Raw genomic sequence first — 11,921 nt, 5'->3', positions numbered from 1 at the left:
TTATTTAAGCAGAATGTATTCCAATCAAATTGACAATCCTATACTAGCACATATACAGGTTACATATTATAACACTAGTACATTAAAACAAAAAAACAATTGGTATTACTCAGTATTGAGTATGGTTACTGACGGTAACCAATAGGTGGAAGTTGATTAACAGAGGGAGGTGACTGGGAATTCAGGTGTTATTCAGGCACCTGACCTTCACTATGTCTATAATAGTTGGTAGGGACCTGGGTTCGAATGGTTGGCTTACATGGTAAGCCGGTGCCCCCTTTAGGGACATGCACAAAAAATGGTCTCATTGGGAAGTTGTACCTTGGTGGCTGTATCATATCTGTCATTCAATTCCACCGGCTTTGGTGATTCAACTTGAGCCCACAACCTGTTCAATAGATCCTGACCAATGATCAACTTCTCTGTTTCAAATTTGGAAATATAAACTGGATGAACCAACTTAATCTTCCCAAAGGTGAACTCTAACAATGCCTTTTGAGTGAGCTGTGCCTTAGTCTCTGTGTAACTTGTAATGTTCACACTACAAGCTTCCACTTTCAGTCGTTGGTCTGAGGTTTCCATAATTTGTTTCAGGTTGCCCATTGTGGTGGCAGACATTAAACAAATTTCAGCCCCAGTGTCCAACAAGGCTCCTCACTCCCACACATTCTCAATGGTCACTTCTATGTAAACTTGCTTGGCTCTGCCTCTCTGTGTCAGATCACCCAGTAACATCACCAAAGGTTCAGCTTGCCTGCAGGCAACTTCCCCCACTGGGAGGTCCCAGTGGGCTGATGTGTCAGAGAAACCCCCCTGCTGTTCCTCACATCCAATCAAAAACACAGAGGCGGGGACAGGGGGTGGTTCCAGAGCTAGTCATTCCTTAGGTGGCGAGTCCGGCCCTTTACCCTGGCTACTAACTTCCAGTTTGGGAAGAGGGGGCAAAGGGAGCAGAGCTAAGCGTAGCAGTAGCTCAGAAACTGCAACATTGCTCAGAGACTGAGTTAACCCACCTAGGCTAGGAGCAGATTTCTTTTTTTTATTGTAAGCCTGGGTGTCTTGGATTCCATCCTTGGGAGGTTCTTTCCTTCTTTGAATCTCTGTCCCCTCTAACTCCAGTGGAGAAATAGGGCTCTCAGAGCGCCTTGCCAGTACTTGGGTGCTTGAATCTTTACGATCAGAAGTGCTATTGTACTTGCTTTCACAAGCTTTCTGTGCCATTTTTTCGAATTTCAGCTATGTTCATATACATTGCGTCTGCATGTAATATGATCATTTCCTTAATCGCTGGGAACAAATTAGCAACAAACAACCCTTTAAAGCTCACCTCTTCCTCGGCCCCGGGTCGATCTTGACCCGCAAAATAGGTTTTCCTAAGCTTTTCATAGTAATCACGGGGGGACTCATGCTTACCCTGTTTGATCTGGTGTGCGGCAGTCACTGCTGCCACTGGATCAATGAACCTGGAATAGTCCCTAACTAATGCTCTGCACAAGCGTTGAAACCTATCGCAGACCATGGACCCTTGCCTCTCCATCCAAGAATGGACTTGGCGAGAGGTAGTTTTGCGGATTAGGAGAACCTTTTCCTTCTCCGTAGCCTCAGGATAGAAACTCAAAGCATACTTAATGTCCTTAATATACGCTTCCACATTTCCTTCCTTGTCTGCTGGGTTAAAGGTTTCACAATCTTTAGCCAGTTCTCTCAACTGGCGCATGTTAACCTTTCGGTCTGGACTCTCGGGAGAGGAAGTTCGTCTGTGCGACGAGCTTCTTACCCTGGGTGGAGAAAGACTACAGGGAGGGGTACGATCAGGACGAGGCAACCCGGGGCCTAAATGTGGAGACGGTGTGCGACTCCGTGCATTGGCCGGTTCCGGCTGTTCCTTTATGCTGTCAGGTGTCAGCTTTGCAGCCCACCAAGAGGCAGCTTTCAGGGCCCCTATTTGTTGCTTGAGACGCTCATTTTCAACTTCAGTTGATTTGAGTTCTCCCCTAAGCACCTGATTTACTCTCCTCATTTCTTCACTGTCCCTTTTTAAATGTATGACCTCGCCTTCGAGTATCTCCATTTTTACAGTGCCCAAATCTTTCTCCCTGACTGTTTTGCAAAGACGCATTTCCAAAACATCCCGGTCCTTCAAAACTATCCTTTCATTTTCAACCGCTTTACATCTGTCATTTTGCAGACCTTTTACTTGGATCAGAGTTGTTTCCAATTCAACTTGACATTGTCTTAAATCATTTCCTAATTGCTCTCTCTGTTCAATTAAGTCCTCTTTTTCAGCATTCAACACAATGACTTGTTTTCCACAAGTATCTAGCTTTCCTTCAAATTCTAAAACCATTCCATGCCGTTTGGCTCTTTCTTCTTTCGCTTTAGCATACTTTTCTCCTAGCTTTTTCAGTTTTTCAAACTTGCTTATGATCCAGTTCACTACCCTTGAGCTCGCAAGTGCTAAGCTAGCCATAACTTTCATCACCTCTATCGACTTTTTTTCGAGTTGCGTCGTAGTGTCGTTTACCAACTGAGTTCGACGCGACTCTACTTCAAAGTCCAAACTGCCTAGTTGTCCAAGGAATTCAGGAATCTCTGTTCCTGGTACCTTAACAATCAATGCTTCACATGGGGACATTTGGGTAATCATTGTTTTGGCTATTCAGTAACAACCCAACAGAACAGTACTCGATTAATCACCTAATGACTCTAATGCCAACGCATAGGATATCAACAATTTATCACAAGTAACTAAAACAGACTTAATCTTTTGTGACTTTGGATTTATGACTGATGTCAATCCATGCCATCTTTTGGAAATGCCGGTTGGCCTGGGTTCGTAGCTCTATGTCGGGATTTCGGCTCTCATCCACTTCAAAGAGTTTTTATCACCCACAGGCCCCTTTCTCCAGACATCTCATAGCAGAATAACAAACTATTTGGCCTGTTCTCGGTGCCATCCTCCCCAAAACTGTCACTTTGATGCAAACCAGTTCCAAGCTGATGAGCTAAGGAAATCTGATAACTTTGGGGGGGAGAGGTCTTCTTTAGATCCGTGCTTCAGCTCAGAGCCCAAATACTCTTATCCAAATACACCCAACATAACGTTACACACCACATCCCAAAGATGCTCTATTGGGTTGAGATCTGGTGACTGTGGGGGCCAGTTTAGTACAGTGAACTCATTGTCATGTTCAAGAAACCAATTTGAAATGATTCGACCTTTGTGACATGGTGCATTATCCTGCTGGAAGTAGCCATCAGAGGATGGGAACATGGTGGTCATAAAGGGATGGACATGGTCAGAAACAACGGGCCGTGGCATTTAAACGATGCCCAATTGGCACTAAGGGGCCTAAAGTGTGCCAAGAAAACATCCCCCACACCATTACACCACCACCACCAGCCTGCACAGTGGTAACAAGGCATGATGGATCCATGTTCTCATTCTGTTTACGCCAAATTCTGACTCTGAAATCGAGACTCATCAGACCAGGCAACATTTTTCCAGTCTTCAACTGTCCAATTTTGGTGAGCTTGTGCAAATTGTAGCCTCTTTTTCCTATTTGTAGTGGAGATGAGTGGTACCCAGTGGGGTCTTCTGCTGTTGTAGCCCATCCGCCTCAAGGTTGTACGTGTTGTGGCATCACAAATGCCTTGCTGCATACCTCGGTTGTAGCGAGTGGTTATTTCAGTCAAAGTTGCTCTTCTATCAGCTTGAATCGAGTCGGCCCATTCTCCTCTGAGCTCTAGCATCAACAAGGCATTTTCGCCCACAGGACTGCCGCATACTGGATGTTTTTCCCTTTTCACACCATTCTTTGTAAACCCTAGAAATGGTTGTGCGTGAAAATCCCAGTAATTGAGCAGATTGTGAAATACTCAGACCGGCCCGTCTGGCACCAACAACCATGCCACGCTCAAAATTGCTTAAATCACCTTTCATTCCCATTCAGACATTCAGTTTGGAGTTCAGGAGATTGTCTTGACCAGGACCACACCCCTAAATGCATTGAAGCAACTGCCATGTGATTGGTTGGTTAGATAATTGCATTAATGAGAAATTGAACAGGTGTTCCTAATAATCCTTTACGTGAGTGTATATGTATGTATGTATGTATGCATGTCCAATTGCTTTGACAATTCAAATGCACTGAATTGAGAGAGAGAGAGAGAGAGAGAGTTGTAGTCCAGACCACTGCAAAATTCCTGCTGAAGTGATCTGGATCACCACACAATGGCCCAAGGACCACTGCAAACTTGGATTTCAATGTATTTGTGTAATCTGTGTTGCAATAGCACCTACCATGTTCCTTTGTGGTGATCTGGTTAATTCTGATCTGGGAAAACCACAATCCTGCAGGTTTAATAAGTCTCTCTACACATCAGTCCCTGAGTACCTTCAACCAATGGTCATTTTGACCAATTAAGCCCAAGATTTGAGTCAATTAAGTTGTCAAGGACTACCCAGTGAAGACGTGAACTCACGACTAGGTCACACTGTGAGCTCACCAGAGCAGACATTACACTGAGCTCACTGTGAGCTCACTTAGCGCTTTTCCAGCGACATGGTGCCGGTGCTGGAGCCGGAGCCGCTGCCCTTACTCGGTGGCTAACCCACCTCTATGTTACAAATGTTCCCTAAACACTTATTTTGCAAGATCAATAAAAATCCTTTAGGAAATTTAAACTTTTACTGACACACATAGTTAATAGCAATGTATTATAACTTTACCAAAAATAATAATCTGTATATCTTTAATTGTTTAGACGTTATTAAGATATAATGCATCTTTCACATAGGGAACATTTGTAACATGTTAGGAAAAACAAACAAATGATTTGAAAATATTCATAATTACAGCATACAATTTGTCAGGCTTCATAAGAATGGTATTTATAACATACTCTGTAAAAATCAAGCAAATAGCATTTGTGGTTCACGAGAAAAAAAATATATATATATATATATATATATATATATATATATATATATATATATATATATAATCAAAGCTATCAGACTATAGCAGCCGGTGTATGAAGACACATACGATTATACAGCATTATTTGGCAGCTTCGCAAGACCTAATTTTAAACGTTGTTGGTAAGTTAGATAATTAGTGGGGACCCGCTATTTGCAATTCTTCCCCTCCATAATTGCTAAAATAAAGTTTTACTGACATTTTATTGACCCTACCACTGCATAGGGCACATCTGTAACATGAACGCTACTGAATGGCACATACATTGAAAACTACGGAGAACTGAGACAAATCCACTTTACACTTCATAAATAATCTTAAAACGTTTCCAACCAAGGCAACACCCACTTGAAATACGTTCATTCTCATTTTTGGTAAACAAAAAGAGAGATTGTTACATATGTTCCCTATGATGCATCTACAGAGAGAGAGAGAGAGAGACAGACAGACACACACTCTCTCTCTCTCTCTCTCTCTCTCTCTCTCTCAGCTGGGAGTGTGTGGGAGGGGTCTGCAGTGAGCGGGAGTGCTGCTGAGAGCTCTGTCCTTTGGCTGCGTTTTTTTGTTGCTTTACTTTTTTCAGTTTGTTTATTTTGTCTTCTGTTTTCAGTGCTTTTCTTATTGTGGGGGAACAGGGGAGGGGAGGGGGGAGTACCGGTAGTTCTTCCCGGGTCGGGGGGTCGGACCCCCTGAATGCGTCTTTTGAAAAACTGACCCGACGCCATGGAGTCAAGATCGCTCCGGTGCAGTTCTGCCCCCTAGAGCAGTGTGTGTTAGCGGTTGGGGAGGTAGCAGGGTGTGAAAATATCAAGTCTGCTGCCATTGTTATCTTCTTAAAAACCACTGATCTGCTCAATCAGCTAGTGGCTAATGGCACAGTGTTAGACGACACTTTCACCCCGGTGTTGCCGCTCGCTGCTCCTGCCCGGAAGGTAACGCTGTCTAACGTCCCTCCGTTCATCCGCACCGGCTCGGGCAGCTGATGTCCGGCATTAAGAGGGTCCCGCTGGGCTGCAAAGCCCCGCAACTGAAACACGTCGTGTCCTTCCGAAGGCAGCTGTATATGATCCTCAATAACATCAATGAGGATCTTAATGTCATTTTTAAATTTAAGATCGACAATACCGACTACGTCGTGTTCGCTACTTCGGAGTCCATGAAGTGTTTCAGGTGTGGGAGCGAGGGGCATGTCGTGAGGAACTGTCCCGAGCAGGACAGGGAGCGGGAGGAGGAGCGGGGCGACGCGGGGAGGAATAGAGACACCGGCCCGCAGCCACAGATGCAGCGGGCAGACAGAGATCGAGCCCCGGCGGAGGAGACAGTCGCCGGTCGGACCGATGGTACCACTGATGCCGTGACGGGGGAAGAGCTGCCCGGAGGCGATGACGCACAGCTGGGGGACGGGGTCGAGGCAGCGGGGGATAGTGACGACCGAGACGCCGGGGGGAGATGGTGTTGAGGCGGTGCACGGGGCGCTGGTTAGTGACGAGGAACAACCTCAGCAGCCAGCAGACGGGCGGACAGACACACAGGGTGTAGCCGAGGAGGAGGCAGGGCCAGGCTCGGCGGTACAAGCCGAGGCGCCGGGTGGAAAAAACGCACTAAGAAGGTGCTGGGAGGGAGCACGGACGGTGTTGGTAAATAGTGGCAGTAAAAGAAGTGGTGGCACAGTAGTGAAGCTGGGGTAGCGAGCGGCTTGGTGGGGAAAGGTCCGGCTACACGCTGGAGCATCGCGGCTCGGAGTGACAGTGAGGGCGGCTTCACGGATTCCTCTCTCGCCTCCTCGTCCTCGGTGAGTCAGAGCTGCAGTGAAGGATATCAGGAGGTTTTTAGAGAAAACGAAGGGAAAGAGGTCTGTTGTAGTGGAGCAGTTTTTCCCAGATCGTGCACGCCTGCTGGCCTCTATTAAGTTTTTACAGAAACCCTGACCTATCAATTTGTACAACACTCACTGAAAACCATGGTTGGGGTCAATTCCTGTTTTTCAATTCCAATTCCTCCTACAAATCAATTCAAAATTGCAATTACTTTTTGCATTCACAGAATATTCTTTATTGGAATTGAATTGAAAAGGGAATTAAAAATTGAATTGGAATTGACCCCAACCCTGTTGAAAACAAAACAAAAAATACAGATCTGGTTCTTCAAATCTTCACTCTGGTTTCATTCTGTGTCGTAGTTCATTTATCTTGCTGTTAATTGCACCACCAATTACACTCTTTGGGGTACTGGGCAATTTTTTCAAGGTAGCCCCTAAAAAACATGTATCACATAGATTTAATGACTTGCACATAGATATATAAAAATCTTTTAATAAACATACCACATATCTTTGAGAAGGGTTCATTAGTTACATATTGCCACAGTAAATCAACATTTTTGTGTGTGGGTGTATTTAAACGTTTTGGTGTATGCTCTTAAACTTGTCTTACACTAGTTCATAGTAAAATCTGTACTTGGCGAAGCAGCTATGCAAAGGCAGTCTTTTCTCCATTAATACCTTGCTTAAGCATTACATTGATGTGGCACAACTGGACTGAAATGTGAAGTATTTGCTCAAAAGTCAAATTTAAATGAGACATGAAAGTTTATATTGTCAAGGATCCCATGGCACTATTCATTATTATTATGTATTAATATGTCTGAAGCATTAATCCAAGGTGATTTACAAGGTGTTGTTGAAAGAGTGACGTGGCTGAATTCTAAGTCAGGCTTCCCTCAATCAGGTCTAACAAATTTGTTATGACTCCACCTTTACTGCTGTGTAGTAATCTGCTGGTACAAAATGGCTGCACCCCAGAGGGTGGTGGGTGAAGTGAGTCTGTAGAGCACTTTGGGATCTTTCCAGCTGCTACATGTAAGGTATTATTATTTATTAATAAATTAACTCTAGTCTCTGAAACTAAAACAAAGGCCAAAGGAACATTTCAAATGCTAACCCTTTGTGTTCTATACAGTTAAAAAGGAGAGTTAGAAATTTTGTACAACAGCATTTACATACCATATATGGCTTCCACCTTTAAGCGATCCAGAGGTGTCTTTTTCTCCGAAGTTGGATCTCTCTTGCTGCCACCACCACGAAGATTGCTCTTTAATAATGTTGGAAAGTCAAAGACAGCAACCGTCAGGGTTCTTGCATATGACGTATTCGTGCTGCACCTCTCTGCAAGGATCCAGGACAGTTTGTCAATGTAAACTCCAGTGCCTGGGAATATTTCCACCTAAAAGACAATGGTAAATAAAAAACAAGTTTATCCCCAAACTATTCTTATATTATGTTAAGTGGAATACATTATCAGTAAGGCTGTGATTTTGTTACAGAAATGTGTTATTAAAGACCACAGTATGTCTCAATTCTAAGTTTATTAATTTACAGACATAATAAAGTCAGTGAATCTGTGACACCCATAATTCAATTACATTCTTATTATCAACTATAACTATGAATATAACTGATAATGTAGCATCATTAGATTGTTTACAACCAATATTTGTTTTCAATATATATATTTTTACCTTGTCTTTGTAATATTGTAGACCAAGAGTGTTATACCTGTTTTGGTGATTCTTTGTCAGATTCAGAACAATTTGCTGTGGGGCTGTCAGAACCACTTGATGGTGACACACTTTTGTCTTCATTGCTGATCAATGTGGCTTTTGTTACAATTTTTTTCAGATTGTCCAAAAGGTCTGGAATCTCTGGAGAAAAAAACCTTAGTATTAAATGATAATCATTTCTAGTAATATATTTAATACAAAGTGAAAACAAAACCATCAATGCCTGCAATTATACTTGAGAGACTTGCTCTATGTTATTGGCAAACTGACCTTTTTGTGGGTCATTAACATTAGCTACGAAAAAAATAAAAGAGATAAAATACAAGAATTACCAGGTCTAATGTAATGCATATAGTCATTAATGTAGGATTATGAAGTTATGTTGAAAAACTTTATTTAATAATCAGTATTATTAAACTATTAGACAGTGCACATTAAGAGTCTGTATTGTGGTTCTAGATTACTTCAGTATGATCAACTATAATACATTACTCTGGAATCTAAATTACTGAAGAATAACATTTATCAAGGTAAGGAATTATTTGCTATAAATAAAAAAACTTACCATCAACCATACGGTTTCGAAGACATTGGTTTTCATTTTTAAGTCTTGTGTTTTCCTTTTCGAGCTGCTTAACTTTTTGCTGTAGCTCAACTTCACTGGACTCTTTAAATGTCTGTAGAATATGACGGGATCTAATTCTTGAAGCTCCATCGGTTTTCTTTCTTATTTTGTGCTGTATTCAGAGAGGAAAAGAGTTTAAAATGAAAATATATATATATATGAATATGATTAAAAAAAAACAATCCTGCAATACATTTATTTAATATTTGCAGTAATTATCTCACCGGTAACTGTGGTTCATCAAGGTCACTATCATCTGAAATTTGAAGTTTTTTGTTTGGTTTAGGTACTCTCTTCATTTTAGGACAGGGCATTTTTGTTAGGTCATTAAGTTTTCTTCTTAGTTCGCCTTCTTTTCCTAAAATAAAAATAAAATAAATAAAACCCTGCATTATGTCCACAGATATTTGGGGATTATATTTATTTGTCATAAAAATACTGTGCTTTGACCATACAAATTAAGATGAACAGCCAACACTGAATCAAAACTGAAGTTAAATTATATCTGGTTTAATTTATTTTGTGATTTGGGGGATTTTATTGTAAAGCACAACACACAATAAATCGTTCTTACAAATGCCAGTCAAGTATGACGAGTTTTTAGCGCCCTCACCACCACCTACCATGTTATAAGAGTATGTTAGAAGTACAACACATTAATAACTTAAACATTCATTTCAAATATACTGTGATTGTATATATCAAATAGCATGTAAAGACTTTAATGTTTTTTTTTTAAATAAACATTGTTACCAGTCATAATGATCTGCGCTTCATGGACAGGCCATCCACCTTTTGGAGGTTTGTTCGTGTCTCTCCACTCTGCTCTGAAGTTTCGAGTCGTCTCTTCGTCATCATCAGCAATGCTGAATAAATCAAAATTGCGAAAGCAAGCAGTGGGAATCACGCTGTAAGAGTCTTTGTCGACCCCGCTTTCCCACTTCACCAACGCGTGCATCACCGCCATACTACCTTCACCTTCTCGTCCGTTTTTTCTGCGCCTTTTTCCCCCGACAAGTCACGGCACAAAAAACAGTCCCGCTCTGCATTCTGGTACTTGGCGTTCTTAATAACACCAACAGGGTGTAATCGCATAGACCACTCGAGCATAAAGTACTACATATCCCATCTGTTACAGTTTTTTTTCATCTTCTGAAACTGCAATTTAGCACTTTCAACTGTTTCTTAGTGATTCCTAGAATTACTAACCGGTATTGTAGTCAATGTGTTTATAACCTTTTTTGTTTAACGATTTGTGTGTTATCCTATGTGATCCCATGGTCTTTGATTTGGTCACGGAAGTGATTTGTCTTTGATTTGTTGATCTAGAGTTGAATTTTAATTAGTTTTTCCCTTTTGTATAATTAGTGTAGTGCTACATTTAGTCTTTGTTTTTAAATAAATTTGACAATTTATATCTTTGGAATTGGTGTCTGCGTCCAATTATTACAGAAATTGAGTTCTACAAGACTCCAGGATTCGTGATAAGGTGATACTATGAATTCACTTCTTTAATTGAAATGTATAAGTGTACCTTACGCTACATATATGTATGTATGTATGTATGTATGTCCAATTGCTTTGACAATACAAATGAATTGAATTGAGAGGGAGAGAGAGAGAGAGAGAGACAGACAGACAGACAGACTGACAAACAGAAAAACAGACAGACACAGACACACACACACACAGAGCCAGCCAGCCAGCCAGCTCAGCGATGACATCACGAGCCTCTCTCAGCTGACTGCTATGACATCACAGAGCACGTACATTCCGTTGCTTGCCGTCTGTCAACCACTCAGTCACTGCCAGCCAGACTGGCTGGCTGGCTGGATGGGGGGGCTGCTTGCTGCTGCTGCGTACCTTAGCAAGCTTATTTGCTTGACCGGCCTTCCTACTCCTCTGCCCACATGCCCACCTATGCCCGATCTGCTGTTCACCTGGATCACAGCTCCGCCCCAACAAGGCAGAGCCCCCCAAGAATGGTACAAACTCACCCACGATCCCCTCCACGGAAAGCTTTAGCAAAAGGCAAAAGCGTTATACGTAATGAAGAGGAACCCGAGTCCAAGACGCATCCGACCAGCCATACATATTTAGTTTTTCTGTACTTTATTACATCTTATTGTGATTTATAAAAGTATTGTTTCTATTCCATATGTATGTATGTATGTGTGTGTGTGTGTGTGTGTGTGTGTCTGTCTCTGTGTGAAAGTTAGTGTGTGTGTCTGTACGTGTGTGTGCCTGTCTCTGTGTGAAAGTGTGTGTGTGTGTGTGTGTGTGTGTGTGTGTGTGTATATGTCTCTCTGTGAAAGTGTGTGTGTGGGTGTGACAGTGTGTGTGAGTGTCTGTCTGTCTGTCTGTCATGTAACTCGCACATCTGTGAGGGCACCATTTTTGCAGAAGAGATGTACACATTTTGGAGCAACATATGCTGCCATCCAGACATCATCTTTTCCAGTGACGTCCCTGCATTTTCAAACAGATCACATTTTATTACACTTTGTTTATCTGTACTTTATTACATCTTATTGTGATTTATACTTGTAATGTTTCTTTTCCATATATATGTATGTACAGTGGGGGAAAAAAGTAATTGATCCCCTGCTGATTTTGTACGTTTGCCCACTGACAAAGAAATGATCAGTCTATAATTTTAATGGTAGGTGTATTTTAGCAGTGAGAGACAGAATAACAACAAGAAAATCCAGAAAAATGCATTTCAAAAAAGTTATAAATTGATTTGCATGTTAATG

At 41.8% G+C, this 11,921-nt stretch overlaps 1 non-coding gene across 1 annotated transcript; it reads right to left on the bottom strand.

The window, feature by feature from the left end:
• Positions 1-11,119: 11,119 nt before the first annotated feature.
• Positions 11,120-11,234, bottom strand: LOC136720260 (U5 spliceosomal RNA). The gene has a single exon (XR_010805425.1). It is a non-coding gene; the product is annotated as a U5 spliceosomal RNA (small nuclear RNA).
• Between the last annotated feature and the right edge of the window lie 687 nt (positions 11,235-11,921).

Source organism: Amia ocellicauda, unplaced genomic scaffold, assembly GCF_036373705.1.
Source record: "Amia ocellicauda isolate fAmiCal2 unplaced genomic scaffold, fAmiCal2.hap1 HAP1_SCAFFOLD_102, whole genome shotgun sequence".
NCBI lineage: Eukaryota > Metazoa > Chordata > Actinopteri > Amiiformes > Amiidae > Amia > Amia ocellicauda.
Note: the sequence above shows the minus strand (reverse complement) of the source record. Positions and strands in the feature narration are given on the sequence as shown.